A 27076-nucleotide genomic window follows, 5' to 3' on the forward strand; every position below is an offset into this window, starting at 1 on the left:
ACCTTATACTCAATTCTTTCCGTATCTAGTGGATTTCCGGGAAAAATCAAAGTGTTCGGAATTGGATTCTGACGATATTTACATACACTTATATACCACATAGAGTACTAATAATATCCCAGAAGATCAATAACAGAACCCCTACATAGTGTGGCATGAAAAGTTTTCTCATTCAGCATAATCTGCAAAATCACTATTCATAAGGGTTTCAAAATTTCCAAAAATTGGGGCTATTACAATAAGGAAAGCAGCCTTGGAAGAATGATTTTCTAGATATCAATGTCATTTAAGAAATCTTAACAAGATTTATGAATCGAATTTTCAAGAAATAATGAGCTCTTAATATAAAGAGTCACAACAGTCAAAAGATACATGAATTGACATATAAAGAATACATACGGATTATTCTTCCCTGTCCTTAGAATTTTATATTCTGATACTGTACAGAATATTCCTTGCAAGTAGGTATTGCTAAATAATAACATCATACAAATGATATTGTAAGATTTCCTTATTGGAAAAATACTTTTCTTTTCAAATATTAAAATAAAATCTTCAATAGCTTAATCAATAAAAGGTCCACCATTGCGGTCTCAACAATAATGTTAATCTGAAAGAAGGCATTATATCTCATGATAACAAAGAAGGAATATATTCTTGTTCAAATACTTTACGAATTCAAATGAATATTCGTTATATGAATGAAAGAATAAAACATTCAAATAACAGATGTTTCATAAAATTGGATATGAATTCTCATTTGAGTGGGCGACCTAGTTAAGTCTCAATCAAATAATTCTTTGGAAAATTTCATCATCATATATTTTTGCATATAAATGCTTATGAATTTCCTTAAACAATTTCATTGAAAGTTCGAACAAGTGAGACAATAACTAGTCCATCTCAAAAATATAAATAACCGACTAATAAAATGGCTAGCTCAATTGACTTGGCATATAATAATTAGGTAGGACGATTAGCTAGATATCATCATATCAATTAAAATTTCAACTAGTTAGGAAAATTAACAGTCATTCATGAGAACATATGCAACTAAGCGGATTAAGTTTGTTTGTTTAAAATCTCAACATCGTAGCCACTGAAGAAATTTGTGGCTACTGGGTAACGAGTTAAAATAAATAGCTTTCAAATTTTGGCCAAAAGCCAAATATAAACTCTGAATCGAGTGGTCTTGATATCTAAATAATCGATAACCTCTCATTAAATATTTCATATTAATAAAATGGTCCACCCAAAGGTGCCTCCATATACATATCTTATCGGATTCTTAAATTGAATTTAATTCAAAATATCAACATCAAATTGATATCTTCACTATGATTTCAACGTTCGATAAACGATCTAATCTTGAATAGAAGAAAAGAATTCACGAGGAGTCTCTGGATATTAAATCATTTATATTCTCAATAATTTGTCAAATATTGACTAGCTTGACTGAGGATGTAAGTATGAAATAGAGAATTGAATGTAAATATTATTTAAGGAATAATTATCGATTACTTAAGAAATTATTCACCAAACATCCTTGGATAATTGAAAGAAGTTTGAATAGGTCTGAGCCGAACAAGATAATTATAAACTTTGAATAAAAGTTAATGTACCAAATAAAAGACTTTGGATAAGTCCTGATTTAGAAAAATATTCATCGATTTGTTATTCCACAAATTTGAAGTATAAAGTTAGAAGGATTGCATTATATAAACTAATAAAGGCAACATGAACGATGAACAGTTTGGGGGGGGGGGTAGCGTGATAACAAGTAGATACCAAAATAAGTCACTGATAATCCTAACTTTCATCATTCCCCGTCCGAGGGTGATCCCATCTCCTCCTCTCCGTAGTTCCATACAGTAATTAGTAAGTCTCTCAATATCATTTAAGTCGCTCATTAATTCGGTTTGGCAATTATATATGGCATTCCAGTGCTTTTCCTCGAAGACCTTACTCCACATCATTCCAAAGGCATATGTTAAGCCGATAGGGTCCTATTATATGCATTCGTCACAATTTACAAGTGGCCAGTTCCCTCTGGGAACAAATCAAAGAGATCTCTCATGGATCTCAATAAAGTCCATAAGTTCAGTGGCATGTGTGTGAAAGTGAACATATGTTACCGAATAAATAGAGGTCTACGAGTATATATACCCAGTCCCCGATAGTATTTATACCGAAGATTTCCACTCTAGACTCATTGGTCTCTCCTTTTTGTAGGTAATCATACGCAATTTAATTGTAGACACACCATCAATTCTCAATGTCCTTGATCTCTGGGTTGAACTATCATGGCCTAACATATAAAACATACTCACAATATCATGTCGTGTATTCGTCTTACAATAACGTTATTATAGTACGTTCAAATATTTTTTAAGAAAAATAAAATCCTTAATGGTATATTGGACACTCTTCAATGGGATATTGGACAATATCTCTAGTGAATTCGCGGTTCATAGTGTAGTCGAATCCTCATAGGTAAAATGATACCTTCAATTAATTCGGGTACCTCATTGACTTCAACTGTGTAATTATAAATCTTTGTCCTTACATGTGATCCCCCTTCCTGGGCAATCCTATAAAGAACTGTGAGTAACAAGCCTCATGATGTGCAAATCATTATATGTGTTGGTAGTACCTTCTTTACCTCAAATACTCCGGAGACTCAGCTCCATGCTCTATATCAACATCTCTTCCAAATCATGTAAGATTCTAAATTCTTTCTCCTCATTCTGATGACCTCTAAGGATTCCATTGGTCTTAGTATAATACCTCAAGTAAACATTTCATCCTAACCTACTCATTGGTCTTACATCTGGTAGTCCAATAACGAACTCTAAATGAATTCTTACGCTAAGCTCACATCTAGACTAAACTCTTAACACTCTCCTCTCTAAGTACTATAACTTATTGCTATAATACAATTTCTGTAACGCCTCCAAATCCGGGGTCAGGAATCTAGGTCGTCACGCAATCCTTCGATCATGTATAACCTGTATTGACTCAATAATCCAATAATTCCATATCACAGACCCCCGGTCTCACATATATACACACACACACACACACAAATTATACCCTTATAAACGATGTACAATAAATACCATATGTTATTACAACGCAAATGTACTTTATTTGATCTCAAACAATTATTCATAACCTCTACATGAAGTTACAATATTTACTACTAATATCTTATACCTATCTGAATACTCTAGCCCACCTGAGACAAAGATGCAAGGATTTTACAGAAGGCTTATGAGTTCTACCCACGATTGCGGGCGATTAACTTCCTCACCGACATACTGGTTATCTGTCATATTATGACATTTAAAGGAAGCAAGAGTGAGCAATAATGCTCCACCATAATATAAAATAGTTTGAAGAAATGTCTGTTAAATGTAATTGTATTTTCTCGTATAATATTATATACTTAGGAGAATAACTTTCTAGGTGATATACACCTCTTTCAAAACCATCTTTTATTTTCTTAAATATTTTGTGAATACTTTTAGTATACCCAGCACCTAGGCTTGAGTCACAATATTGCATAATAATTCCAATTGGAAATAATTAGGACATTCACTAGAGCCCCTACAATACGATGACCAGTCGTATAGCAGAATGTTATCATTGTACTTTACTAGTAGAAGGACGATTCCCTTAATTATCGGTTATCATCCTTGTTGTAATCGGGCTTTTTCATGTGTCCGTCCCCCTTGGGTACCCATCATGCGTTTATCCCTTCAGGTACGCATACTTCACATGTCCATCGATATATATGGTACCTTCTCATGCGGTAATAATTAGTAGTTTCCCCAGTACACAAAGTAATGGATTCTACCCCTCCTTGTCCTTTAAAAATCCTATCATATATCTGGAACTTATTTTCCCCCAAAGCATAATGCTTGTTTATAGGTATATTCCGATCTATATACATACTTCCGGGAATTTTTGGAGGAAGTATTATGATAATGTGAGTTGACCGTTGTCAATATATAAATAATTACGGGGGATTTTCTTTTGATATTATCATCAAAATAATTAAAATGAGTTAAAATAATACTTTCGGAATATTTTGAAAGTACTTTAATGATTTTCTGAAAGTCAGAAATATTTTAAAAAAGGGTTTACGATTTTTAAATCATACAAAACCCTCAATGAATATTTATTAAATAAATAATAATAATTAAATAATTAATCATAGAATAACTCTTTATAAAATGAATTTTTGAATAATATTTATTATCTAGATGAAAAATAAGGTGAAATCAATCATCTTTAATATATATTCAAAAATTAATAAATAATTATTTAATAATAATTCTTGTAATAATCTTCCCTTTCTAAATGAATATTTGAAATTATATTATTGACTAAATAACATTTAAATCAAGTAAGTAAAGTTTTTGGAAATTGATTGATAAAAGTTTTGGGTATTTGATCAACCGTAGAGGGACATTGAGTCCTTTAGAATATTTGTTGTTATCCTTAAAAACAGATAATTAATATTTCTGAACGTCTCCAGAATACTTCCGGATTTTTAATAAATTACACCGACCGACTCACGGTCTAAAAAATATATATAGAGAGAGAAAATAAAGTTTCTGAGGTTACCTTAGGAAACCTCAGGAAAATTTCCTGAGGTAATATTAAAAAACCAAATACAAATATGACATGTAGAATATGTAGGGTCATGTCTATATGTGCTAAGAAAATAAAAGAATTAGACTATGTAATATGGGAATTGAATAATATTTTAATCGAATGCGCATACATATCTCAGGAAAAGTTACTGAGGTAATTTCAGGAACTTTATTCTTTTATATATATATATATATATATATATATATATATATATATATATATATATACCACGCTACTCGCAGTGTTAACATTTATAAATTTGATACTTCACTTTATCATAATCAATCGTCAATTTCTCACACACACACACAAGTTATAGTCTTAGAAACGATGTAAAACAAATATCATTTGTTATTACAACTCAAATGGACTTTACATGATCTCGAATAATTATACGTAACCTCTACATGAAGTTACAATAATTACTACTAATATCTTATACTTATCTGAATACTCCGGCCCTCTTAGGACAAAGCTGCAAGAATTTTACGGATGGCCTATGAGTTCTCCCCGCATTTGCAGGATATTAACTTCCTTACCGATATACTGTTTATTTGTTGTGTTGTGACATTTAAAGAAAGTAAAAGTGAGCAATAATGCTCTGCCATAATATAAAATAGTTTGAAGAAATGACTGTTAAATGCAATTGTATTTTTTCGTATCATATTATATACTTAGGAGAATAACTTTCTCGGTGATATAAACCTCTTTCAAAATCATATTTTATTTTCTCAAATATTTTGCGAATACTTTCAGTAAACCCAGCACCTAGGCTTAGTCAAGTATTGTATAACAATTCCAAGCGGAAATAATTAGGATATTCACCGGAGCCCTTACTATACGATGATCAGTCATATAGCAGAATGTTATCATTGTTCTTTACTAGTAGAAGGATGATTTCCTTAATTATCGGTTATTACCATGGCCGCATTCGAGCCTTTTTATGTGTCCGTCCTCCTCAGGTGCACATTATGCGTCCATCCCCCTTCACGTACACATACTTCACATGTCCATCGATATTATGGTACCTTCTCATGCGGTAATAATTAGTGGTCTCCCCAAGATACAAAGTTTTGGAGTCTACCCCTCCTTATCCTTCAAGAAACATATCATATATCTGAAACTTATTTTTGTTCCCCAAGCATAATGCTTACTCATAGTTACATACCGATATATATATATATATATATACATACTTCCGAGAATTTTTGGAGGAAGTATTATGATAATGTGAGTTGACTGTTATCAGCTGATAAATAACACTACACCATAAGTGACCTGATGCAATGGTTTTTGAAAAGCGTTACAAGCATTTCATTGCGATATGTAAGAATTTTTTGTTCTATTGTAACACTACTAATTTACTGTTACAATAGTCGTAAAGTTTATGTTACATGGGAGTGACTATGTTGCACAACATGTAACACCAGTATCTGCTGTTACAATAGCTATTTTTTATATATAAAAAAACTAAAATAAATATGTTTTCACAAAATTAGAATTAAAATTATATCCTGAATTATTCATAACTATAGTATATCATATACAATATCATAAAATTTTTAATTTTTTTATAATTTATTTTAGAAACAAATAATATAGTTTTTAAATAATATTTTAAAACACATGATACTTAAATAACATATATAAATATTTTATTAATTAAAATTGAAATTGAAAAAGAATCAAACACGAAAGGAAAAAAATATGAAAAAGGGCGGTACTTTTTCCTCTTGAATGAAAACCACAGACTAAATCACCAAATTCTAGACTTACACAAAAACTCTAGACCGCTCAACACTCTCTCTCTCTCTCAACTCTCTGACTCAACAAACTCTCTCTCAGAAGAATCAAAGCTTTGATTGAAATTGGGTAATTGAATAAACACACTTTCTTCTATTAAGACTTACTAACTTTTGAATTTTTAATGATTTTGCAAGGGATTAGGGTTCTATAAATTATGGTTTTTACTCTTGCTCCGATTAAGTGGTAAATTTGCACAAATTTGTTATACTTTCACTTTTTATATACTGTAATCTATGTATTATAAACTATATCTTTGTATTTCAGGTGATTGGATTTTGTATTAGGTCTTCAAATCTAATTGGGCTTCGGCTTTAAAGCTAATTGAGATAAAATTGGGTGTTTGTCTGAGATATTTTTTCGATTGGGTCTTTTTGTTTGCTATTTGTGTCGAGAACAGAGTATAATAGGTACTAATACAAGTGTTTATTAATTAATAGATATCTTTAGCTGATCCGGAGATATATGGAGGAGGAGCTGCCACTAGTGATGCTGAATCTTTTCTTGAAACTGTTGCTATGGCTGGTCTTGTTGATGTTTTACGTCATTAGGTGACCTTGCTCAGTCCGTACTTACACTCCCTCTCATCTCACTTCTCTGTCAGAAGTTAGGGTTTAGACTAAATGAAATTGGAAATTAAAAGACATAAAAGAAGAAAGGGACAAGTTCTCATTTCCTGCTGCTCACAGGAATACATCCCCAACATATATACTGGGGCAATGTCTCAGCCACGTGGCTTACAATTATTGGACATTAATATAACTACCACAGGCACTAGCAAACAGAATTTCCTTCACATCTAAACGACATCGTTATACTAGTACTACTAAACGACACCCCTTGATCAAAACATATTTCCTTGATTTATTCATGACATACGCCCCTGCTTCAGTAGATCCTTGTCCTCAAGGATTGAAATGTGGGTAAAGTCTGCTGAATTTCTCCCAGTGCTCCCAGGTGGCTTCAGCAGCAGTGCCATTTTCCCATTGGATTAGAACCATAACAGCAGGCTTGTTGCCTCTCTTGATGAGCTTGCGATCTAGGATGGCAGTTGGTTGAGGGTCAATTATACCAGTATCTGAAGTGCCAGGAAGAGAGGTTTGAACCTCTTTTTTGTTACCCACCTTCCCTTTAAGTTGGGATACATGGAAGATGTCGTGAATCTTAGAAGAAGGAGGCAGCTCCAATTTGTAGGCCACTTGCCCAATTCGGTCGAGAACTCTATACGGGCCATAATATTTAGCTGATAACTTGTGGTTCCTGCGTTCATTGACAGATTGTTGACGATAGGGTTGTAATTTAAGATATACTTCAGCTCCAACCTCAAATGTCCTGTCAGTACGTTTCTTATCAGAGTACCACTTCATTCTTTCTTGGGCTTTAGCTAGGTTGTCCTTAATCAATTGTTGGGTGTCCCTCCTTTCTCGTAATAAGTCATTCACCTGCACATCTTTGGTTCTTGAGAAACTGAAGTTTACAGAAGGTGGTGGTGCTGCATAGAGGGCCTGGTACAGAGACATGTTAATGGCAGAATGGTGGGAGGTGGTGTACCACCATTCTGCAAGTGATAGCCACGAAGCCCAGCTAGCAGGTTTGTGTCCAGCAATACAGCGAAGAAACATCTCAATGCATTGGTTAACACGTTCAGTTTGTCCGTCCGTTTGAGGATGGTACGCAGAACTGAGTTTGATTTTAGTGCCCATCGAAGTGAATAATTCCTTCCAAAAAGAGCTAATAAAGATGGGATCTCGATCCGATATTATGACTTGGGGAATGCCATGTAACTTGATGACGTTGTCCAGTACTTCTTGAGCCACTTTGGAGGCAGTGTATGGGTGAGAGAGTGGAATAAGGTGACAATACTTTGTAAACCTGTCCACTACCACAAGAATGGTGTCTTTTCCCTTTGACTTAGGAAGTCCTTCCACAAAATCTAAGGAGATTGATTCCCAAGCTCCCTCAGGAATGGCAATTGGTTGTAACAAGCCCAGAGGGTGTTTAGGCCCTAATGCCTTGCTCAAAAACGCAATAGGCTGACCATTTTGCATCATAACGGCACCAATACCAGTATTGCACGCGTCTGTTTCTATAACCAGGGGTTTAGAGAAGTCCGGAACAGCAAGTACAGGAGTATTGGACATAACCTCTTTGAGTTGGATGAAAGCATTTTCAGCTTCATTGTTCCATGTGAACTGTCCTCGTTTAAGTAATTGGGTCAAGGGTTTGCTTAAAATGCCATAGCCTTTAATGAATCTTCGGTAGTACCCGGTTAAACCCAAGAACCCTCGTAAGGATTTAAAACTTTTAGGACGAGGCCAATCCTTCATGGCTTGAATTTTTCTGTCATCAACCTCAACTCCTTTGCCCGAGATTATATGGCCTAGATATTCAACTTGCCTTTGAGCAATCTCACACTTACTTTCCTTGATGAAGAGGCTGTGTTATCTCAGTTTGTCAAAAACAAGCTTCAAGTGTTTAATGTGTTCCTCAGCACTGGCACTGAACACGAGGATGTCGTCGAAGAAAACCAAGACGAACTTTCTAAGATAATCAGAAAAGACATCGTTCATTAGAGCTTGGAAGGAGGCGGGTGCGTTTGTTAAACCGAACGGCATGACTACGAACTCAAACAATCCTTGGTGAGTACGAAAAGCAGTTTTGAAGATGTCTTCGTTGTGAACCCGGATTTGGTGGTAGCCACTACGAAGATCAAGCTTAGAATAGATATTGCTGCCTTTAATCTCAGCAAGAAGCTCCTCGATGACCGGTATAGGATACTTATTTTTGACCGTGATGTCATTCAAGGCTCTATAATCCACCACTAAACGCCAAGAGTTATCCTTCTTTCGCACTAAAAGGACAGGAGAAGCAAACGGTGAGGTGCTTGCTCTGATTACACCTGCTTGTAACATTTCCTTCGTTATTTTCTCTATCTCCTCCCTGTGGGCAATGGGACACCGATATGGGTGAGCATTTACAGGTGTGCTGTTGGGTTTGAGAGGGATATAGTGGTCTTGAGATCTGGGCGGAGGTAGTTGAGTGGGTTCAGCAAAAACATCACGATAATCATTGAGAAGGGAGATAAAATTGGCAGAGAGCTTGTCCTTACTGGCGGGGTTTGGTGAATCATCTATTGATGCAATTTGGATCAGAAAATAAGCTTCTTCTTGGGAGGCCTTTATACCGGAACCATTTAGTTGCACTTGGACCTTTGCTGTAGGACTTGCTTGAGGCAAGGTAACCATCTTGTCATGCCACTTGAAGGAGATGGAGTCACTTCCATAATCAAAAGTGATGGGACTGATTAGGGACATCCAATCAACACCAAGTATGAGGTCATACCCCCCTAATGGGATGACGTTGAAGTCACCTTTAAAGATTTCACCAGCCATTGTCCATTGTAAATTTGACACCTTAGAGTTACAAGCAAGCAGTTCTCCATTGGCTACTACAACTCGAAAACTAGTGCAAGGAGTAGTTTTCATTTGCAATTTCTTGACCAGGTGTTGGGATATGAAACTGTGAGTGGAGCCTGTGTCCACTAATATGGTGACATCCTTGTCTTGAAGTTGTCCTAGTACCTTCAAGGTACCATCCCCTCCTGAACCAGTAAGGGCATGTAAAGACATTTGAGCTTCAGTAGTTGTTTCTGAATTCAAGGCAGGTTCTTCCCAACTAATAGCAATTCCTTCCTCATCTAAATTAGATGTTCCATGTGTGCCCTCATTCATAATAATGAACAGTTTCTTCTTTCTACAATTGTGGCCAGGTTCAAACTTTTGGTCACAATAAAAACACAGCCCCTGCTGTTTTCTTTCAGTCAGTTCAGCCAGAGTTAATTTTTTGTACCCATCATTAGAACTGGTTGGAGCTGGCTGTGGTTTGGAAGCTTCAGTGGTTGGTTTAGGATACGAGGAAACTGTTTTGTAATTGACAGTTGAGTAGGGATGTGTTTTCATGGTATTGGTTGCTGATTTGTACCTTTTATCTAACATGTTGAGGTAATGTTCTTGCCCTCTAGCTAATTCTCTAGCTTTCTGAAGGGATTGAGGTTTATGGTTATATAAGTGTTGGGCTATTTCCTCCTTTAGGCCACTTATAAAATTGTCAACATAATAAGACTCTCGATGAAACCCTTCCTCTGCCATAACATAATTTCGAAGCTCATCAAATTGATAAATATATTCATCCACCTTCCCTTTTTGAACGAGCTTATTAAATTGGCCCACCAAATTTTCATAGAATGATTTGGCAAATCTATGACACACAAGAGTAACAAATTCAGGCCATAACAAACTGTGTTTTTCCCTCTCCAAGCATCTATACCAAACATCGGCTTCACCTTCTATATGAAGGGCCGCACACAACACTCTGGATCTCAAATCAGTTTGGGGATGGAGTTGAAAGAATTTTTCGCACTTACTAACCCATCCTCGTGGGTCTTTACCTTCAAATTTTGGAAAATCGAGTTTGGGGGTTTTGTAAGTGGTTTGACCTCCATTAAGAGGCCTATATTGTGTGTTATCATCCAAATTTCGTAAGACAGTGGTAGTGGTACTGTAAGGGGTTGTAGAAAAGGTTTGGTTTGTTCGTAAAGGAGGTTGGTTAGGGTTGGAAGGAATATGGTAGGCAAATGATTGTTGCCCAGTAGTTGTTAGGTAAAGGGGTTGGGCGAACGGGTTGAGTGTGGAGTTGTGTAACGAAGCGTAGCTGTTTTGGTGGTCTGTGACATTGAGAAATGGATTTATGAGTGGAGTTTGGGTCTGGTGAAAGTTCATGTTTCTATACTCTGGTAGAGATAAAGGGTTGACATATCTGGCATTCAGCTCAAAGGGTTGGGTTGTGGTATTGGAGACGTACCCGTCCCAATTAACACTTCGAGATTTAGTCATAATCTCACTAGTAGAGTCATTTAGAGTGGCAAAATGAGTGGGTGTTTGAGGAGAATGACTTACAGAGGAGGAGAAAATCAGAGGTTGAGAAGATGATTCTGAATGTTTGAGAAATAGCTCCTTCTTCACCAGTTCTGTAAGCTCTGTAATCCCTCGTTTTACCTCCTTGTTGTCAAGGGCCAGAGAAGCAACCTCTGTTTTAAGAACCGAGATCTGTTCTTGAGTGCAAGAGTTGCCCTCTTCAAAAGAACTCAGCCTATCAGCCAAGGTAGTAATGGAGCTTTCACATTTTTGCAAGCTAGTTTTGTCTGCCATGGTGTAACTCTTGTTTTTTTGGATTTTCTGGGTTAATTTGGAAGGGTTAGAGGCGGCCAAGGAGCTAGGAGCTCTGATACCAAATGTCAGAAGTTAGGGTTTAGACTAAATGAAATTGGAAATTAAAAGACATAAAAGAAGAAAGGGACAAGTTCTCATTTCCTGCAGCTCACAGGAATACATCCCCAACATATATACTGGGGCAATGTCTCAGCCACGTGGCTTACAATTATTGGACATTAATATAACTACCACAGGCACTAGCAAACAGAATTTCCTTCACATCTAAACGACATCGTTATACTAGTACTACTAAACGACACCCCTTGATCAAAACATATTTCCTTGATTTATTCATGACACACTCTCTCTCTCTCCTTGTATACACACATCATACTTTATTCTTCTCTCTCTGGCCTTCTTGTTTTCTCCACTTTTAGGTATATTTACATCTGAAATCACTTTTTGAATTATTTGTTACTATTCAAATTATACATGTTTCTTTTTTTGATTGTTTATTTTTGTGTTTTATTTAGTGTTGTGTTTGTGTAATTCGAGATGTGATTTTTTATCATAGTTATATTTCATGTTTTATCAATGTTATCGTGATTTGATTGTTATGTTTGATGTTGATTTTCTCGTGATTTGATTGTTGAAAACTATTATATTTGTAGTTATTGATTTAATAGATCATGTTTTGATATGCTTAATTTAGGTGTTTTGATATGCATAATTTAGGAATTTCATGATATGCTTGTAGTGTTTAATTGGAAGCTGTTGTGTGAATGTCGTTACCTTGTACTTGCAAGTTTTTGTGTTGATGTTCCTGTTTTGATCATGTTTTGATCAGCGTGATTTGGATTGTTAAAAGCTTAACATATTCAGAGTTCTAGATTGATGAATAATTTGGAGGTCTCCCAATAAAGCAATTTCCTACAATAGATGTCTTTATAAAACCTCTATCCAACTTTATGACGTAAGAGTTAAAACTGATTTCCATGCTACTTGATAGCTAGATGTCGGACTTGGAATAACACCACAAATGCTTGCACACTTTTATTTAGTGCATCTTCTTCTCTATCTGTACAAGCCACACATATATATCTCATTTTTTATGAACTGGACCACGTTTAGTACTATACTCTTATTGCCAGAGGAGTAATACTTAAATGGGACTGGGGGCATATGGACTGTGAACTGACTTTCATCTAACCACATTTTCTACAACTTGATTGCACCTAATATTGATCATTGAACACATAGACTGAACTAATACTTATTCCTAATATTAAAACCAAGATACAACCAACTCAAACCAGTGCCCTCCATAAAACTATAGGTAACAATATATAGAAATATAGTTATGTGCATTAAACACAATTAATTGTTGCAATTTATTATTATCAAGTCAAATTATTGGTTTTAAATATAATATTCCCAAATAGCATTATAAAGGGCTTTATAGATTTCACTCAAAAACAGATATCTAAGATTGTTAATCTGCTATTATGTAATGACACCTCAGAAGAATAATAAGTTAATTTAGCTAAAGCAACTCTTGATCAGGAATTAATAAGAAAACTCATCCCTTTTTATTCTTTTATTCTTTTTTTTCTTTTTACACTACAAAACCTCGACATTTTGGAGTAACACAGATGTGGTAACTGTTGCTTTCAGAGTATAGAGCCAAGTATTAATCACTTTCGTAATTATATGGAGAACCTTGTTTAAGATGTGGTAACTGTTGTGCCGTTGTGATAAGGATAGCCTTACCCAAGCTGCCAAGTTCACAATTGAGTAAGAAGATCATTTCAAGAAGATTAGATACACAAAGATGGCATCTGCTCTATCATGGGCTTCATCTTCCTACTTTAAAAATCATAACTTTACCAAAAAAACTTCACTCAAACACCCATTGTCAATCCAGTTTCTTTGATTGTAGCTCAAAAGAAAGCAAAGAAGACAAGAAAGGTATCATCTTTTGCAACCCCGTTTGATATTATAAGCTCACATTTTGATTTTATACTGCTAAAATTAGTTATTTAGGGTTTCTTGATGTTGATTTTATGTTGCTTAAATTAGTTTTATGATCTCTCTCTCTCTCTCTCTCTCTCCACCCTCTCTCCCCCTCCTTATGTGTGTGTGGCACATTTTAGATTATATTGAAGGAGGATGTTGTGGATGTGGGAAAAAAAGAGCATCTTTTGGATGTAAAAGCTGGATTTTACAGGAATTTTCTTCTTCCTTCTGGCAAGGCCGAAATTGTCGCTACTTCACTTATCAAGTAATGCTCTTTCGTCAAACCCCCTTTTCTCATTTTTGATATCTGTATGCCTTGCATATGCTTTTTTGGGTTGCTAGTAGACGTTTCATTTTTTTAAAATATTAGCAGTGTTATTATATCTGTCAATTATAAGTATGAGTCAAGTGTTTGCTTAATTACCTATGTCTTCTATACTTGGACATATATTTAAATGTATTTATGAGATATGTAGATAGATTGACTACCATAAATCGAGTCCATTTTGTAAAGATTCATCAATTTGAAGTTTTGAACTCTTATCGACCTTAATTTTAGCAGGTGCACAACATAAGTAGAGCACACAACTAGGCTTGAATTCTCAAGGATATATCTGATTGAGCTACAATTCTTTTAACTATTTTAAATGATTAATATTATAAACTGTATCAAGATTAGGTTTTTAATTAATATTAAAAAAACATCGAATAAAATTGTTATTATGCCCATTAAAATATTTGATGGGTTGCTAACATACACGTGAGAAATCAGAAAAATAAAAGATTTTTTTTGGTGCAAAGTGATTTGTCCATGCTGTATTATGAATATGATGCCTGATATCATCTATATATTTATACAAGATAGTTTTTGATAGAAGGATAGTCTAGGATTGTGCGTGATTTGTTAAATTTAGCTAATCACATCAGTTTAATGCCTTCAGCCATTTTTACTATTTTCAGCAGGTCTTTAGTATGCCTTCAGCCATTGTTGTGGGACAGTTGCTTGCCGCAACTGTGATCACTAGGTCTTTCCTTATTTCTTTTTATTATTTACTTTTACTTTCAGCCATTTTTTCTGCGTGTCTAATGTAAAACCCTAGAATTTTAATTTGGGTTATTTGTTTTTTCCTATTTATATTGAATATGGGTTTTGGATTTTCAACTTATATCTGCTCTCTTTTAGTGCATCTGTTTGCTACGTTGTTGATTTAGGTGTATATTACAACCCGAAAATTCCATAAACATTCTGGTACATTAGTTGTTATTGCACACACGGGGAAACAAATTTATCATGGGAAAAGGTCTCAACTTGAAAGCTATAAATGATACTCTGTTTCTTTGCAGGGATATCATACGCGGTAATCCAGATGTTATATGAAAAAGCATAAAAGGGTTAGAGAAAAATATAAAAATTGAATTTAATCATTCAAATAAGCTATTGACTATTTGGACTGGGATTTCTATCCAGTATCTTTGTCGTGGAGTAATCAAGGGCATCATCATGAAGTTGCAGAAGCTTTCGCTTGAATCTGACCAGTTTAATCATCATGAAGTTGCAGAAGCTTTCGCTTGAATCTGACCAGTTTAATCATCATGAAGTTGCAGAAGCTTTCGCTTGAATCTGACCAGTTTAATTTCTATGCTTATAATGGTTTAAAAAATATTGACGTACTAGATTTAGGTGCATCAACTAGATTTTGTTAATATAATATTATTGGATTGTGGTTGTAGTATATGAATTATGGTTTTAGTACTTTAGATGATGTTTTGGTAATATTGTTTATGGGATTCTTGCCTACACAGGACTGTTGTTTCAAATTTTATAAAATTAACTGTTGTGTTTTCTTGTTATGTAGTGTTACATTCATTAATCCTACTGTTGCACAATAAAAAAACACTAGTGTTACATTACACATGCAGAATGTTACATTTGACTAGGTGGGTCCTACATGTGGGTCCATTTCTGTAAAATAATTCTAACCTAATGTAAAATTTATAAAATGTTACAATTGGAAATACACTGTTATTAACAGTAGGCGTCTATTGTAATACTTTTCTTCATGTTACAATAGATATCTAAAGTGTTATAATAGGGATCAGATAATAGGGATCAAATGTAATGCTCGCAAATGCAAGTGCAAGTGCAACGTCCCTAGTGTTACAATAGGTCTATTATAATATTTTTCTAGCCTATTGTAACAGTAAAAAAACATTACATCAGGCCACTTATGGCGTAGTGTAATTAAGAGGAATTTCTTTTGACTTTATCGTCAAAATAATTAAAACGAGTTGAAATAATACTTTCAGAATATTTGAAAGTACTTTAATGATTGTCTAAAAGTCAAAAATATTTTAAAATAGGGTTTACGATTTTTAAATCATACAAATCCCTTAATGAATATTTAATAACTAAATAATAATTATTAAATAATTAATCCTTAAATAACTCTTATGAGATGAATATTTAAATAATATTCATTATATGATGAAAGTAAGGTGAAATCAATCATCTATACGGTATATTCAATAATTAATAAATAGCTATTAAATAATAATTCTTGAAATAATCTTTCCATTGTAAATGAATATTTAAAATTATTTTATTGACTAAATAACATTTAAATCAAGTAAGTAAAGTTTCTGGAAATCGTTTCCTAAATGTTTTGGGTAATTGATAAACTGTAGAAGGACATCGAGTTCTTTAAAATATTTGATTTATCTTTATAAATAGATAATTAATATTTCCATACGTCTCCGGAATATTTTTGGGTATTTAATAACTTACACGGACTGACTCTTGGTCTAATATATATATATATATATATGTATATATATATATGTATATATATATGTATATATATATATACCATGCTACTCACTAGCGTTATCAATTATAAATTCGATACTTTACTTTATCATAATCAATCGTCAATCTCGACTTACACTATTTTATAACTTGTGATTCATGGTAATATAGCATCATGTATATATACAGTAATTAAATCCTTCACAACACAACATTATTCAAAAGGTAGGGTTCAGAAAATTGCCTGGAGTCCAAGACATGTTCTCCGACTTCCACTTGTTCCGAATTTTCTAATCAACAAATGTCATAATATTAGTCAATATTCCCAATCCCATCAACGATTTATATTGCTAATAAGTGTAATACTTTACAATTTTCGTAATTTGACCAACCCAAAATAACTATCAACCCTTGGTCGTAATGGACGGTCAAAATGGTCTCCTAGGTTTGATGTTCCCGAATGTTACTATTATACGACTCACACTCTAACATTTTTAATAAAATGGAAAATAAAATTTTAATACAAAACCGCCTCGAGGATCTTTGTAAGTATCTGTAATAATTATCATGAAATTTTGAGTGTCAGAAAATGAATTTAAATATGTGGAAAACATTTTAAAATTTCGGTCAACTCCGGAACTTTACTATTTGCACCTCGTTTAGAAAAACGTTGATTTCTATCAAACCATTAACTCAATCGACGCACCATCTTGGCGTGCACAACCTAGAAAATATTTAGAACAAATGACTCAAAAATGGTTTTTTGGGCAGAAGGGTAAGTTTCTCGAAGCATCGGGTTTTTAGCAGTTGGTTGCATTTGGTGTTTTCACTCCACGTGACCTCAGCTCCGACATTTATATAAAATTAAAAAATCAATAACTTCGAATGGTCCATTTCTATTATCAAAGTTTACAGGGGTTTCCCCTTCGTATAACCCAACTACTTTCAAAATTTCATAATTGTTCAGTATCCTCAAGTGGTCCATTTCTATTCTCAAAGTTGGTAATCCGTTGCAGTTTTTAATGTATAAGTCGTGTTCACTAAAATGGACCTAACTTTCAAACGGTAAATCGAAATCAAATGATTCAAGTGCTTAAACAATCCTTATGAAAAGATCTAAACGTTATGGGTCTTTACATTGTCAAAATCACAGTTTAACAATTCGGTATTCTGCAGAAACTAAACTTTCTATAACCGAGCATCATAACGACGTAATATTTACGACCTTTAAGTTTTCATTTATACTAAATCATATCCAATTACTCAAGGCACAACCATCAACAATTTAACATCCTTAATAACTCAAGAACCCATAAATTGGTTGATAAAATCCATTCATAATAATATACTCAACCAAAAACTTCTAAACAATCAACAAAACTCTTAAACATAATATTCATTATAAATCCATAGTTTACTTGATAAAACTCTAACTTTACAAAGTGGGTGGAGAAAGTTTATACCTTTTCTAGGTCCATGGAGAGCGCTTCTTGAATGGTGTGGCCTTGCAGTATCATTATCTATCCTTAAAGAACCTTAGATCATCAAGAAAACAACAAACCAAATTTATTGTTACTATTCCTTTACTATCCATCATCATCTTCATAAATTTCTTTAACTATCAATATTTTGAAAGAATTGGATGAAAGAATTATTTTCCGTAGTTTAGTAATATAGAAGCTTATGAATTAATTTGAGAATTTCTCCATGGCTCAATCTTGAGATTTTGTTTTCTATTTCTTCATTTTTCTTGTTCTTTCCAAATAGATGAAGATGAGGGGGAGAGAGGTAGCTTACTTGTCTTGTTCTTGAAGTGTTGGTCACTTTAAGATATGTATTTTGTGTATGTTTATCTTCATGGTGAAGATGCATCCAATTTCAAACCTATGCCTAGCCAGGTACATGATTTGTTAAACTTCTTATGATGAAGAACAAGAATCCTTATTTTAAGGAACAATATTGCCAACTATATTCGAACTTGATCAATCATAATGGTTTTTCTTTTTACTTGTCCCGGTTTGCATGGAAGTTTCATGAAAACTTTACTGGGTTATTTGTTAACTAACGTTTACTAATATACTTACCTTTTGTATATTCAAATAATATTCATAAATGCTTCGGGGTATAAATCCTTTCATCATAAATCTATAACATTTCTAGTGCTCATAATTGGCTATAATTTATGGAATTTCAATTATCATAATTCTCTTGGTCGTGGTGTAATTCTCATATTCCTCGATAGTTCAAAAAATATGAACATTTGAAATATTGGTTTTTTCGAGAACTAACTAACTTCACATACACTCATTTGTTGCATATAATCATAATATCAACTCAATAATTTAATTTAAATACTCGCATATACTGTGGCAATAAAAGTTTTTCATTGATCATCAAAACTACTATTCATTCAACGTTTTACAAAGTCCCAAAAATTCGAGTTATTACAGTCATCCAGTTCGAGTATTGTCAATCTCCCGGATTTTTTCAGTGTCTATTGTTGGCCTTTGCCTTTGTTCAAAGTAAATAGAGTAGTCGGTCTTAGAAGTTCCGGAATGGTTTAGACAGGGCATCAACTTCTGCATTCTGTTATCCGCTGACTTAAAAAACTTGGTAGCGGGGTACCATGGCTAGGTAGCTTTGTACTAGAGCTTGGTACTTGGACAAAGTTTCATCTTTTGCTATGTATTCCCTATTTGTTGCTTGACGATAATCTGAGAATCACTGTAGATGTTCAGGTCTTGGACCCTAAGGGTCTTGGAAATCTTCAGCCCCACAACCAGGGCCTCATATTCTGCTTGGTTGTTTATTGCGGGGAAGATGAATAAAATTGCATTCTAGATCATAAAACTATTTAGGCTTTTCAGGATGAGTTCGGCTCCCAACCTTTCACTTATAAAGGACCCGTCAACATTTGAAGTCCACGCTTCAGGATTAGCAGCCGGCGTGCTACCATATCAATTTTCATGGGTACGGATCTCAGGTCTGGAAAATTATATTCGATGATAAAATTAGAAAGGTCTTGAGCTTTTATAGTTGTCCTAGGAACAAAAGTTAGATTGAATTGTCTATGTTCGACAACCCAATTAACAAGGCTTCCCGAAGCATCTGGTTTGTGAAATATTTCCCTTAACGGTTGATCGGTGATAATCCATATCTTTCGTCCTTGAAAGTAATGTATAAGTTTTCTAGATGCAATAACTAATGTAAAAATGAATTTCTCAAGACTTGGATATCTTGTTTCAACATCTTTCAACACTTGGCTTACATAATAGATTGGGTTCTGCTGTCCATTCTCTTCTCGGATTAGAGATGCTCCAACTGCTAGGGCCCGAGTAGTTAGGTAGAGGTACATGGGTTCCTCGGGTTGGGATTTAGTCAAGATTGGTGGCTTTGACAAGTACCCCTTGATTTCTTCATAAGCCTTTTGGAAGTCAGGGCTCCAGTTCACTTCCCTCTAGTTCTTGACTCCTTTCAATAAGTCAAAGACAGGTAGACATCTTTCATCTAACTTGGACACTAACCTTTAAAGTACTTCGAGTGACCCCGCAAACTTCTATATATCCTTCTGAGTCCTGGGAGCTTGCATTTTCCTGAATTTCTTTTATCTTTCCAAGGTTGGCTTCGATTCTCCGGTTGCTTACCATGAGCCCAAGGAACTTTCCAGCACCTATCCTAAAGGTACATTTCTCCAGATTCAGCTTTAATTGATATTTCCATAATTTTTCAAATCATTATTTGAGGTCTGCATTATGACCGGGGATGGTTATGGATTTCACAATCATATCATCGACGTAGGACTCCAGGTTCCTTCTGAGTCGGGACTTGAAAATTTTGTTCATTGCCCTTTGGTAGGTTAACTCTGCATTTTTAATCCAAAATGTAGCATAATATACGCGTAGACCGGTCTATGGATAATGAAGGCCGTTTTTGGAATGTCTTCTGGGTTTATTTTGATCTAGTTGTAATCGGAGAAGGCGTCCACGAAGCTTAACATAAGGTGTCCGAAGGTGGTGTCAATTAGTTGGTCTATGTTTGGAAGAGGGTAGGGGTCCTTTGGGTATGCATCATTCAGATCTGTGTAGTCCACACACATTATCCATTTGCCTTTGGGCTTCATTACCATGACCATGTTAGCTAGCCACTTCGGATACTTGATTCCACATATAATATTAGCTTTGAGCAACTTCTTGACTTCTTTGTCTATTACTTTCTATCTTTACGGAGCAAAGTTCCTTCTTTTTTGCTTTACTGGCTTCCTATCTGGGTTCACATCCAGACTGTGCATGACCATAAATTCATGTAACCCGCGCATCTCCTTCGGACTCTAGGAAAAAATGTCTGCATATTCCCGGAGTAATGATGTCAATTCATCTTTGAATACCATTTCACCTTCTTGGATGGGTTACTTTCATCGATAAGGACTGTTTCCGTTTCAACCGTTGCCTCAACCTTTTCTTGGTCCTGGGCGGAGACCATTTGATGGATCCGGCCCTTCTCACTTTTAATATAACTCTAAGCCTGGGTCTCATCTCTTTCTCGGTTGGTTTCCCCTGGTTCAGTTGTTTCATGGTTAATTGCCTTTTTTCCAGTGTCAGGACTGGTTACTTACATAGTAGGACTGGCCTGGTCCGGAGACGGGTTTGATTCAGTCTCTGCTATAAAATACTTGCTTGACCTTTGTTTTTTCAAACTTTGCTTGATTGTTCATGGGCCCGGGTTGGATTCAATAACCTGGACCTCTTTTCCAGATCCTTCCTTTAAATGAGGATGGTGTTTCTTGTGGCTTTGTTATTTGCGGAGGACCGTGGTTTTCCTATTGTTATCTAGGTGACTTTCAGCCATGACTATGGCCTGGCTGAGTTGGTGTTGGGAACTTGATCTTCAAATAAGAAAGATAAGTTATTGTTTGTCACAACACCAAAATAACACTAACAAAATATAACTGAATAAATACAAAGTTATTACAAACGGCTGTTAACAACAGAATTCAAGACCGCAAAGGTTCAGTATTTGAACAGTCCAACACTACAACTATTACAACTTATATATATATAAAGCTACCGGTCCTCACACAAATGCCAACTATAATACCTGAGCTCTCACATAAGCCTCATCATCTCCACCAGTAGACTTACGAGCAGTCTGCTTGAATCTAACCATAATTGCTAGCTGAAATGACATAATAAAAAGCAAGAAGTGAGCCAAGCGCTTAGCAAGGTATATCATAAAATATAATTTAACATCATAGCAATTTATATCTGGAAATTAAGGTGTATGGCATCATTATTCCATTCAAAACATTTATAACCAAAACATTGCTCAAAATCATTTTATGACGCTACTGATTACAGCCGGTGATCAGCCGCGAAGCAATCCCAAACCTCGCTGGGTTCTTAACAATTTAATGGGATCTCTAGGCATCTTTTAAGCTTAACATGATAAGTGTGAAAGGGACTTGCATTTTAGTTAATTCACCAATCTCAAGAAACATTCTTTTATTTAAAGAACAATTATCTTTTATAAAACTGATGCCAAGGAGAACTTTACAAAGATCTAAATAAAAAGGGGATTAAATCATCAATCAAGTATTTCGAGTTAAGAAACTCTTATCAGAATGATGTGACCTCTCACTAGCAGGGTTTTCAAGGATAGTCAGCAAATGTTTGATAACCAAGGAAGAAAGTATTGAAAAAGAGTCATAACGTTGTTCCACAAGATAGAGGTCTTAAATTTGAGGGTTATATATGGAATATATCTAGTGACAAAAATTGGGTATGATTGTAAGAATTTATGTAAAGAGTTGGTAATTCGGAGGTCTAAGAGTAAAAATAATAGCGGTTAATCAAGAGAGATTACATTATCTTAGCATATGAGGTTTTATAGTGTATAAGGTTGTGATTTTTATAAGCGCATAAAAAGACTCAAAACAAGTCCAATAACCGTAAGCATGCCACATCATTTGCAATATCTCAATCTAAAATCAGAATATTTGTAACGATATATCATGGTGACAACAATATTAACGATCATTATACGAGCATGCTATCATGATTCAAAAGAGTGGTTCAGTACACTTGAAATATATATGTCTTAATGAAAACATCACTAGAACGATGAGGGCAAAACACTTGTATGAAAATAGAATTGACAAGGAGGAAACACTTGCAATATATCAAGAAAGTCCGAGAACACTTGCCTTAAGAAGGCTGGACTAACTCTCGTCTTGATCGTGGAAGCAACCGGGAGCACTAGTCGACTTTGATGGCAAGCTTACTATCTTCTCCTGAGCCTATACAAATATTAGACCTCATCAAGACAAACTCTCACAAAAACTCCATCCTAGTTAAAGATTTCAAATCATATCGGCACTTAGGCCTAACTACACATTCGACTATTTACTATCGCTTATTATGCTCAAATAATTATTTAGGATCACATAACACATTTAATCACATAATATACAACATTGATATAATGGTGCGCTATTGAGTATTGAATGATCTCACTCAACCAACACAATTGACTCGAAGTGCTAACTATTCTAGTACAACCCAACTAGCTCTCCAAATTTTGAAATGCCTTTACTAGCCAAACTCCATTTTGCTTAGCCACATCTATGGCCTAGCCTTCTTCTGGCCTCTTACTAACAATTAGACTCAATGGTCAACTCAGGCCTCATATCTAAGAATGCAAAATCTAAGTGCAAAGATAATGTGTTCCTAAGCAACTATTAGGTGACACCGAATGGTACTAACTGACAATGATCCCCCTTCCACTCAAGGTTTTACACTCAAATTAATACAATGGAATCTCAGGTCCTAAATCTAACTTATGCACTTGTAATGACACCAAGGCTCAACCTAGGCCTCCTTGGGCCTATTCTCAAAGATGGCTCTCCCCTGTCCTAGTGACACTCAAACTGCCCTGATTTAAACTCATTTTATACTCTTGGTTTTAACTCTAAACCTTCGAACTATGGCTTTCAAAACCTCCCACAAACTCCCTAGTATCAATGCTAAGAAAGGCCTAATGAGGGCCTACCAATGACACCACTTTCTAAGCTTAAAAGTGCTCCTCACTCAAACAGTCTCTCTTCTGACCAGAAGTCATGATTCGACTTGTGCACCTAACTAAATGAGTTGATTTATTACATTTAAAGCTTCTGGGATCAACTATAGGTCAAGTCCTAACTTTTGGTGGCTTGGGCCTCCAAATTCCCAACGAATGCCCAATCAAAACTCTCCAACAAACTAGTGCAAAATTCTGGAAAAAGACAAACCTTATACTAACCCTTCCACCTTAACTCCCACTTATAAACCATGAACCCAATCTTTAACCAAGCATAATTACTATCTTAATACTTTCATCTAACCCACTAACATGTTGTGGAGATCATTCATACCCTAATGCACCATGACCAAATTATACAAACAAAGTAGCAAGACTAACACTTAAATCACATTTTCCGGTACTCATGCACAAAACGAATATCTATAACAACATGCAAATGCAATACCAATTGAATATACTCATTAACCCACTGTAAAAACTAGAATTTGTCATAATAAAGCACTTTTCAAGAAAAGTATACTCATTTTTTTAGCAAATCAAGTTATAACCAAGGGCATATAATCGAATTTAAGGCCACAATCAAGTATATAGTCTAGTTTTCAACATGCACTCCTAGTACTCTAAGATTTTGAGTGTAAATTCAACATGCAATCATTTAACATACAATATCCCAAGTATTTCATGTCATGAAAGGGTTTTAAAGATCATGATCCATCAAAAGTTTAGCTTTATAGCAACATGCAATCAAGACTTCTTCACATAACATTGAATCACAAATAAAGAACACAAAACTCTACTCCATTCGGCTCTTAAAGAGTCATTGTCGAATGGAAAGGAGTGAAATGATCATACAAAATAGCAAGGAAGTCCCTCAACCATTAATCAATTCTACTCTTGATGGTTTGGCTTCGTTTTGAACCTTAAACTCATAAGAATCAAGGTTTTCAACATTAGGATCTCTCAAACCTCAACATGCAAGCTTAAACCAAGTAGTGCACTTAATATTTAACTTACTCAACAAGTGATCAAAGTTTAGAGGATTATTTCTTGCAAGAATTTTTGAAGAAAAGATGGAAAAAAATGAACAAAGGGGGCTTGGCTTCGGCCGAGAGAAAGAAAAGAGGAGGGAGGAGGGTGAGATGGTGTGTGTAAGTGGTGAAAGGGCACAAGGTGATGATATGGTGGTGGTTTTGATGATAGTGGAATAATAATAAGATCTCTATAGGGAATTGGCTAGCCAAAGTTAAGTTAGTGGGGTTGGATTTGACAACAATACCCCTCTCTTCAATTGAGTGGATTTTTGCATGCAAGGTTATCATGGTAAATGGAAAATTATTAATCTAATTAATCAAATATCATTTTAGAGAAATAATTTTATAAATAAAAATATAAATCTATTGTTACGGCCGGTATTTCTGAACCCTATCTATATATAATTGTGTGTTTATAATTAAAATTTAAATTGTATGAAATTATAAATGTGGAAGATCTATATGACTGAGTGCCTATAAACTAAGTGTTTAATGTATTAGTTTATATAAAATTTTTTTGAAAAGAAAATCTTATCAGTATTTTTAAATGATAATCAAAAGTACTTCATTTTATATGAAAAATCGATTTTAAAAATCTTTTAACAATAAACTTTCAAATTTATATCATTAAATTTCTAAAATCATAAGCTATTTTATAATATTTATTTTGTGATTTATGGAGGTGCATTTATATTAATAAAACTTATTTTATATAAATTAGTTGATTTTTAAATTGCAAATTTCTTAGTTGCCCATGCATGCAAATACCCTCCAATTCAATTTAAAAGGGCAAAAGAGACAATTCATACCCCACTAACCTTCTTCTATCCACCAAAAGACTAAACTACCCTTGTATGCACTTTTGCTTGGTTATTGGAGAATGGCACTTTAGTACATTCCAAATTTCACTATTGAATTAGTGCATGATGAACCATAAAGAGAGGAGTTAACCCAAAACCACACTCCACTCAAGCTCATCATTTTCACTCTCAAATTTTCTCTCCTCCCCTCTCTTTTTCTTCATTCGGCCGAAACCCTTTCCCCCATTCCCTTCATTTTTTCTTCATCAAATCCTTGCCATTCTAGTGTAATTCCATTACCCATTCATATAATATATACTTTACAAGAAGTTCCATGCTTAGGATATGAAGTTTAATACTTGCATGTCTTGATTTTATGTGATCTCCAAAGAGAAACTCTTAATTCATGTGGATTAAAGAGTTCTCTATGAGATATACTTTTTATGTGCATAAACTAAGTATTTCCACGAATAAAACTCTTTTAAAAACTTTGAATGCTACTGATCTTCAGTTGTAAAGTCATATTCTACTTTGCATGTTAGAGATAGGGCATTATTTTCAAATATAATCATGTTATATATGCTCTTCTTTTCGAAAATGTACATGCATGCTTAGTTTTTGTTAAATTCGACCTTATATGTTCTTAAAACGGGTTGTTTTCTTATTATTATGCTTGATCTTAGTTGTTAGAGGGTAGTGTGAATGATCTTTTGAAGTAGTTAAGTATTTTAAGTCGAATTTATGAGCTAATAACCCTCTTGTTTAGTCGAACTTGATTTAGTGATCATCTTGAGTTGCATGTTAAGTTTTATTTTGCATGTTGGTACTATAGGGCATGGATGATCTCCATTATTGGTTGAGGCCTTAGTTTAGAGTCTTATAGTAGTAAATTTGCCTTGGTTGAGATTTAATTCATGGTTTTAAAGTGGGAGTTAAGGTGGAAAGGCAAGGATAGAATACTGAATTTTTTTTCCAGATTTGCATGTGAGTTTTGTGTTGATTTTGAATGGGCATTTCTTACGCATTGTTAAGCCCAAACCACGGGGAGTTAATACTTGGGGTATAATCGAGTCTAGAAGTCATAAATTAGAGAAACCCAACCATTTAGTGAGGTGCACACACCAAAATTTAGAATCTGTCCAGCAGGGGACATTTTTGTTTCAACTTAGAAATGAGGGGTTTTGACTATGTCATGGGTAGGACCTCACTAGGCCTTGGTTAGCCCTAGTTAGAGGGAGTGTTAGAGGAGTTTTACAGCCATAGTTAATAGGAATTGAGTTAGAATCATGTGTCATAAGTTAGTGCAAAACAGGACACTTTTCTGTCCAGAAAACAGGGGAACATTGGACTTTCAGCTTAGGCGCAAGTAGGCCCAAGCTAGGCCCTTGAGCCACACCAAGTTTGAGAGTTGCCTTATGGTCAGAAGAATCTAGTGTAGATGTTTGATAGATAACTTGAAGTTTATGTGTGCCAATTGTACTCATAAACCCGTTTGTGTCACCCTCAAATCACTATAATGAGCAAAATCACTTAACCATTAGTTTTAGGGCCCTTATGAGTGAGGCCTAGGTTGACCACCATAGTTGTAAGATAGTATGAGGTCATTAGAGTGTAAGGCCTAAGTCAGGGTCCATAAGAACTTGATGGTTTAGAAAAGGCACTTCGAGTTATGAG

At 34.6% G+C, this 27076-nt stretch overlaps 1 long non-coding RNA gene across 14 annotated transcripts; it reads left to right on the forward strand.

Moving 5' to 3' along the window:
- Window positions 1-6402: 6402 nt before the first annotated feature.
- On the forward strand, window positions 6403-15542 carry LOC141672170 (uncharacterized). Of its 14 annotated transcripts, none has more exons than XR_012555379.1 (6): window positions 6451-6534; window positions 6733-6804; window positions 6906-7016; window positions 13350-13643; window positions 13829-13956; window positions 15036-15542. It is a non-coding gene; the product is annotated as an uncharacterized LOC141672170 (long non-coding RNA). The 14 variants fall into 14 exon arrangements; XR_012555377.1 differs by having other exon boundaries at window positions 6519-6651; XR_012555378.1 differs by lacking the exon at window positions 6733-6804 and having other exon boundaries at window positions 6413-6534.
- Window positions 15543-27076: the final 11534 nt, after the last annotated feature.

Source organism: Apium graveolens, chromosome 7, assembly GCF_009905375.1.
Source record: "Apium graveolens cultivar Ventura chromosome 7, ASM990537v1, whole genome shotgun sequence".
NCBI classification, from domain to species: domain Eukaryota; kingdom Viridiplantae; phylum Streptophyta; class Magnoliopsida; order Apiales; family Apiaceae; genus Apium; species Apium graveolens.